At 43.2% G+C, this 5,592-nt stretch overlaps 1 pseudogene; it reads left to right on the forward strand.

Annotated features, from left to right (window-relative positions):
- Positions 1 to 208: 208 nt before the first annotated feature.
- Positions 209 to 622, forward strand: LOC130877044 (60S ribosomal protein L22-like; annotated as a pseudogene).
- The last annotated feature ends 4,970 nt before the right edge of the window (positions 623 to 5,592 follow it).

Raw genomic sequence — 5,592 nt, forward strand, 5'->3', positions numbered from 1 at the left:
TTTTTTAGTCTTTTGAGACAGGGTTTCTCTGTAGCTTTGGAGCCTGTCCTGGAACTAGCTCTGTAGACCAGGCTGGCCTCCAACTCACAGAGATCCGCCTGCCTCTGCCTCCCAAGTGCTGGGATTAAAGGCGTGTGCCACCACCGCCCGGCTCATAATATTCTTTTAGAAAGAAAAATACTCCCCCTTTCCTGCCTCTTCTGCTGCCATGGTGTCCGAGAAAAATCTTGTGGTGAAGGGGGGCAAAAAAAAAAAAGTAAAAGCAGGTTTTAAAGTTCGCCATTGGTTGCACCGCCCTGTAGAAAATGAATCATATAGATGCTGCCAGCTTTGAGCAGGTGCCCCAGGAGAGAACCAAGGTGAAGGGGAAAGCTGGGCATCTCAGCGGAGGGGTTGTGACCACCAAAAGGAGCAAAAGACAGGTGTCTTCTGAGGTGCCTGTATCCAAAAGGTATTTGAAATATCTCACCAAAAATATTTGAAGAACAATCTCCGTGACTGGTTGCGTGTTGTTGCCAACAGCAAAGAGAGCTATGAGCTGCGTTACTTCCAGCTTAACCAGGATGAAGAGGAGGAGGAGGAGGAGGATTACAATATATTGTTCTGGAATGTTTTGTATTAATTCATAAATAAAATTTAGGAACAAAGAAGCTTTTAGAACTAAAAACATGACATATGAAATGAAAAGTTTAGTATTGCAGTTACCCTCAACTAAAGCAAGTGCCCACAAAGAAAAAAAGATGGGCTCCAAAACCACAGAGAAACCCTGTCTCGAGAAACCAAAAAAAAAAAGAAAAAAAGATGATAAAATGCCTTTTATGACATTAATTTGTTACATTTTATTGTTTGTTTTAGTGCTGGGGATGAAACCCAGAGCCTTGGGCATGCTATCCAAATACTACCACTGAGCTACATCCGCATCCAATGCATTGGTTGTCCATTGTATGATAAATAACCACAAACTCAGTGGCTTACATCCAACAAATTTATTATCTCCTGTAGAAGTCTGGCATGACTGTACCACTGAAGGGAACAATAAATTCTACGGACAGATCAAGGTGGTGCAGAGCTAATGCCTCCAGCCAACAACCGGTACTAAATGTGCCAGGCATGTGGATGTATTGTGTTGAAAGTCGGTACTTAGACCCTCTCCAACCTTCAGATGACTCCTCCCCTGCCCTGACTATCATCTTGATTGCAATGTCTGAAAAACATTAGGTTCAGTCACAAAGCAAAGTCACTGCTGGATTCTTGGCTACGGAAACTGTGAGAAAATGTTACTGTTTTACGCTATAGAATTTTAAGTGATTTGTCTCCTAATAGTAGATACTAATACAAGATTATCGTGAACAAAAGGCTCTGGGACAGCTGGGTAGTCATTCATATATATATATATATGTATATGATGTATATGTGTGTATGTGTTTATAAATGAAACCAGGCATGGTAACTCACATGAGCCCTCAGGAGGCTGAGGCAAAACTGAGTTGTACAAAGTGAGCTCCAGACTAAGGTGAAACACAGAGCAAGGCTGGTTTCAAAATAACAATAATGTTAATAGTGAAAGACGGGGGCTTGGGATCTAGCTCAGTTTTAGAAGAATGCTTGCCTAGTATAGCTGAGACCTTGGGTTTCATCCCCAGCACTGTGGAAGCTGGATATTTCGGTACATTGCTATAAGCACAGCACTGGGAAGGGGGAGACAAGAATCAGGAGTTTAAGGTCATCCTTGAATACAAAGTGGGCTACAAGAGAGCCTGAATTGAAGCAAAAGCAAGCGCAGCTTAAGTGAACATGCAACAACGTGGATGAATCTGAAAAACACTGTGCTTAAGCCAGGCTTAGTAGGTTTTGCTTGTGATCCTCAGTGGGTTTTGCTTGTGATCCTCAGTGGGTTTTGCTTGTGATGAGACAAAGGGATTAGAAGTTCTAAGTCAGTCTCGGCTATATGGTAAGTTTGTCTGTGCTACATGCGACCCTGTCTCAAAAGAAAAAAATTCAATACAAATCAATCAAACAAACAAACAAACAAACTAAACAAAATGAGTCAGAGAGGGATAAGTACATTGTGTATGGTTTATCCGGCTGACATTTGACAAAAGGTTAACCCGGAGTAATGAAAAGCTAAGCAAAGATTACTCGGGACTCTGAACAGAAAGGCAGAAAGATTCAAAAACAACAAAAGGAAACTTTGGGGAATGATGAAACTATTCCATACTTTGATTGTGGCTTTTCAAATTATAAGGATGTATTTGTTGAGACTTCCTAAGCTCTGTACTTAAAATACCGAGTCAGGTGTGTCTGTAGGCATTAGTAATCTCAGTTGCTCTAGAAACAGCCTACACAACAGAAAGAAACCTTATTTCCAAAATAGAATAAATAGGATCTATGGATGTAGCTTAAACAATAGAATACTCGGGACTGTAGAGATGGCTCAGGAGTTAACAACACTGATTGCTCCTCCTGAGGACCTGGATTTCTTTCCTCAGCACCCACATGACAGCTGACAAGAGTCTGTATCTCCAGTTCAATAGGGTCCATCACCCTTCTGCCTTCCGGGGCTCTACAAACATGTAGTACACAGAACATTCAGGCAAAACACCCATACACATTTAAAAAAACGTGAATCTTAAAAAAAAAATCAAAACCAACAACACTTGGTCCAGCATGCATGAAGCCCTGGGTTTGAGTCACTGACCCCGGTAAACTAGTTATGTCTGACGCCTGTAACCCCAACACTGACAGGTAGAAGGAGGAGGAGCAGAATTTCAAGGACATTCTCACTTACTTGGGTACGTGAGTTCAAGACCAGCCTGGGAAATATGAGATGTGTGTATGTGTCCCCCACTGATTTCTACACTTAAAATATTTTTAAAATCTTATTTATTCTGGACATAGAATATTGCTATTGTTTGTTGTTCAGTCTAGTCTTGAGCTCCTGAATGGACTTAAGTTATCAACCTACTTCAACCTACTCAAAAGATTTTATAAAAACTGGAAAGAAAAAAAATCCCAGCTAAACTTACTTCCTAACTCTTGACAGGCTGAGGCAGGAAGATTATATAGCTACACAGTGAGACCCTGTTTCCAAAAAACAATAAATATTGAAAAATATCCCATGAAACAAATGTACCTATCTAGTAGTTGGCTTTAATTTTTTTTTTAATTTTTTATGGTTTTTTGAGACAGGATTTCTCTGTGTAACAAACAGTCCTCACTGTCTGGAACTAGTTCTTTTTTTTTGTTGTTGTTCTTTTTTTTTTTTTTTTTGGTTTTTCGAGACAAGGTTTCTCTGTGGTTTTGGAGCCTGTCCTGGAACTAGCTCTTGTAGACCAGGCTGGTCTCGAACTCACAGAGATCCGCCTGCCTCTGCCTCCCGAGTGCTGGGATTAAAGGCGTGCGCCACCACCGCCCGGCTGGAACTAGTTCTTATAAAACCAGGCTGACCTCGAACTCACAGAGATCCATCTGCCTCTGCCTCCCGAGTCGTGGGATTAAAGGCGTGCACCACCACTGCTCACTTTCATTGTTTTAGACACGGCCTTGAATTTCTATGTAGCTAAGGATGACAAGGATGCTCTTAAACCTCTGATGCTCCTGCCCATAAAGCCTCAGTCTTTTTGTTGTTAGGGAGCTGGGCTTATAGGAGTAGTACCCATATCCCCTAGTTTATGTGGTATTGGGGATCACTCTACCAATGGATCTACATCCCTTCTCATCCCTTATCTCAAATTTTGGAGCTACTTAGTCATGTCTCTCCTCCCCGCCCCCCACCCCCCAGTTTGACAGACAGCTCCCAGAGGACAAAGACTGGATTTGTGTGCATGTGACTGCTGCTGAGATGTGAACAAGCGTCTATTCATTCTGACTAAGGCACCCGTGTCAAATCAAAGAAGTGAACCAACGAGTTTATTGGGGTTACTTATAGGAGCATGGTCAACCCAGAGGTAGATCCATTACCAGAAAGCCCACCACATCATGTGTGGTGATTCACAAGAACTGCCGCCCTGGCCCTCTCTGCCCATCCTGAAGACAACTTCTCCCAGAGACTTGCCTTCCCACAGCAGTCGCTTACTCTTATGTAACAGGGTCTCTCTGTGTAGCCCTGGCTGTCCTGGCTCACTCTGTAGAGCTGGCTGGCCTCGAACTCAGAGATCTGCTTGCCTCTGCCTCCTGAATGCTAAGATTAAAAGTGTGCACCACCACACCTGGCCCACTTGTGAGTCTTAAAAGCTTCTTGAGCCCGTTAAGCTTCCTTATTTTCCTGAGTCTTGTGAGCCCCTTCCTACAAGAGGGAGAGTTGCTCTCTTTTTTCTCTTTCTTCTCTTCCCTTTCTTCTCCTATATAATCTCTCTCTCTCTCTCTCTCTCTCTCTCTCTCTCTCTCTCTCTCTCTCTCTCTCTCTCCTCTTTCTCCCTGTGATAAGATCTCATCTAACACAGATTGGTCTTAGCCTCACTGTGCAGTTGGGGATGATCTTAAATTCCTGACCCTGTGCTTCTTCCTTCCCAGTGCTAGGATTGTAGTGATGTGCCCCCCCCCACATGGTTTAGAGAGGAACGTTTCAATCTGTAGGAAATAGCTCTCCAAAAATCTACCCCTTCCTCCAGTGCTGTTATCCTTTCTACCGCTGTTATGATGTTCCCTGAGCTTGGAGCATGCGATGCAGATGTCTAAGGATTATCCTTCATGTATGGCTTTGCCCTGGGCCCTTGTGTCATAGCAACAATCTCTTATTCACAGTTGCTTGCCTGGTTATAAGTCTCTGTAGTAACCAACTACTGTGAGAATCTTTTCCTCTATGAACAACCTGATGGTGGCAATAATCTATTGCCATAAATGTATTTAGGTATGCCTTGTCTGTTGAGCAAAACAACAGTAACTTCCCAACTAGGACCTATGACCTTCCTTCCCAGTTACAAGTTTTATCTTGGCTCACACACAGTACCTGACTTGATTTATATCAGCTTGACACAAGTCAGAATCATTAGGGACAAGAGAACTTCAATTGAGAAAAATTACGCCCACCAGATTGGCCTGTTGGACAAACCTGTAGTGCATTTTCTTGACTGATGATTGATGTGGAAAGGACAAGCTCACTGTGGGCAGTGCCATCCCTGGGCTGGTGGTCCTGGGAGCAACAAGAAAGCAGGTTGAACAAACCATGGAGACCAAGCCAGTAAATAGCACCCCTCCATGGTCTCTGTATCGGCTCCTGCCTCCAGTTTCTGCCTTGAGTTCTTTCTCTGACTTCCCTTCATGATGGACTGTATTTGAGACCCAGGTTGACATAAACTCTTTCTTTCCCAAGTAGCTTTTGGTCATGGTGTTTTATCATCTCAATAGAAACACTAATACAATATCAAGTATGATTGTCCTCCTGCGGCATGAATGAATCTTAGGTCCAGTTGGAAAAGCAGTTGGTTACACCCATAGTAGCTGTGCCACTATTCAGCCAGTAAGCACATCTTGCCTAGAAGTTTGGGAGGTTGACAGTGAAGGTCCAGGGCTGAGGAGGTCTATTGATGACAAATATTCCCCAGCAGCCTGCAAAGCACCTTCCGGCCTGGGAAAGACAGCCAACAAGGAAGA

This window comes from Chionomys nivalis, chromosome 7, assembly GCF_950005125.1.
Source record: "Chionomys nivalis chromosome 7, mChiNiv1.1, whole genome shotgun sequence".
In the NCBI taxonomy this organism is placed as follows: Eukaryota; Metazoa; Chordata; class Mammalia; order Rodentia; family Cricetidae; genus Chionomys; species Chionomys nivalis.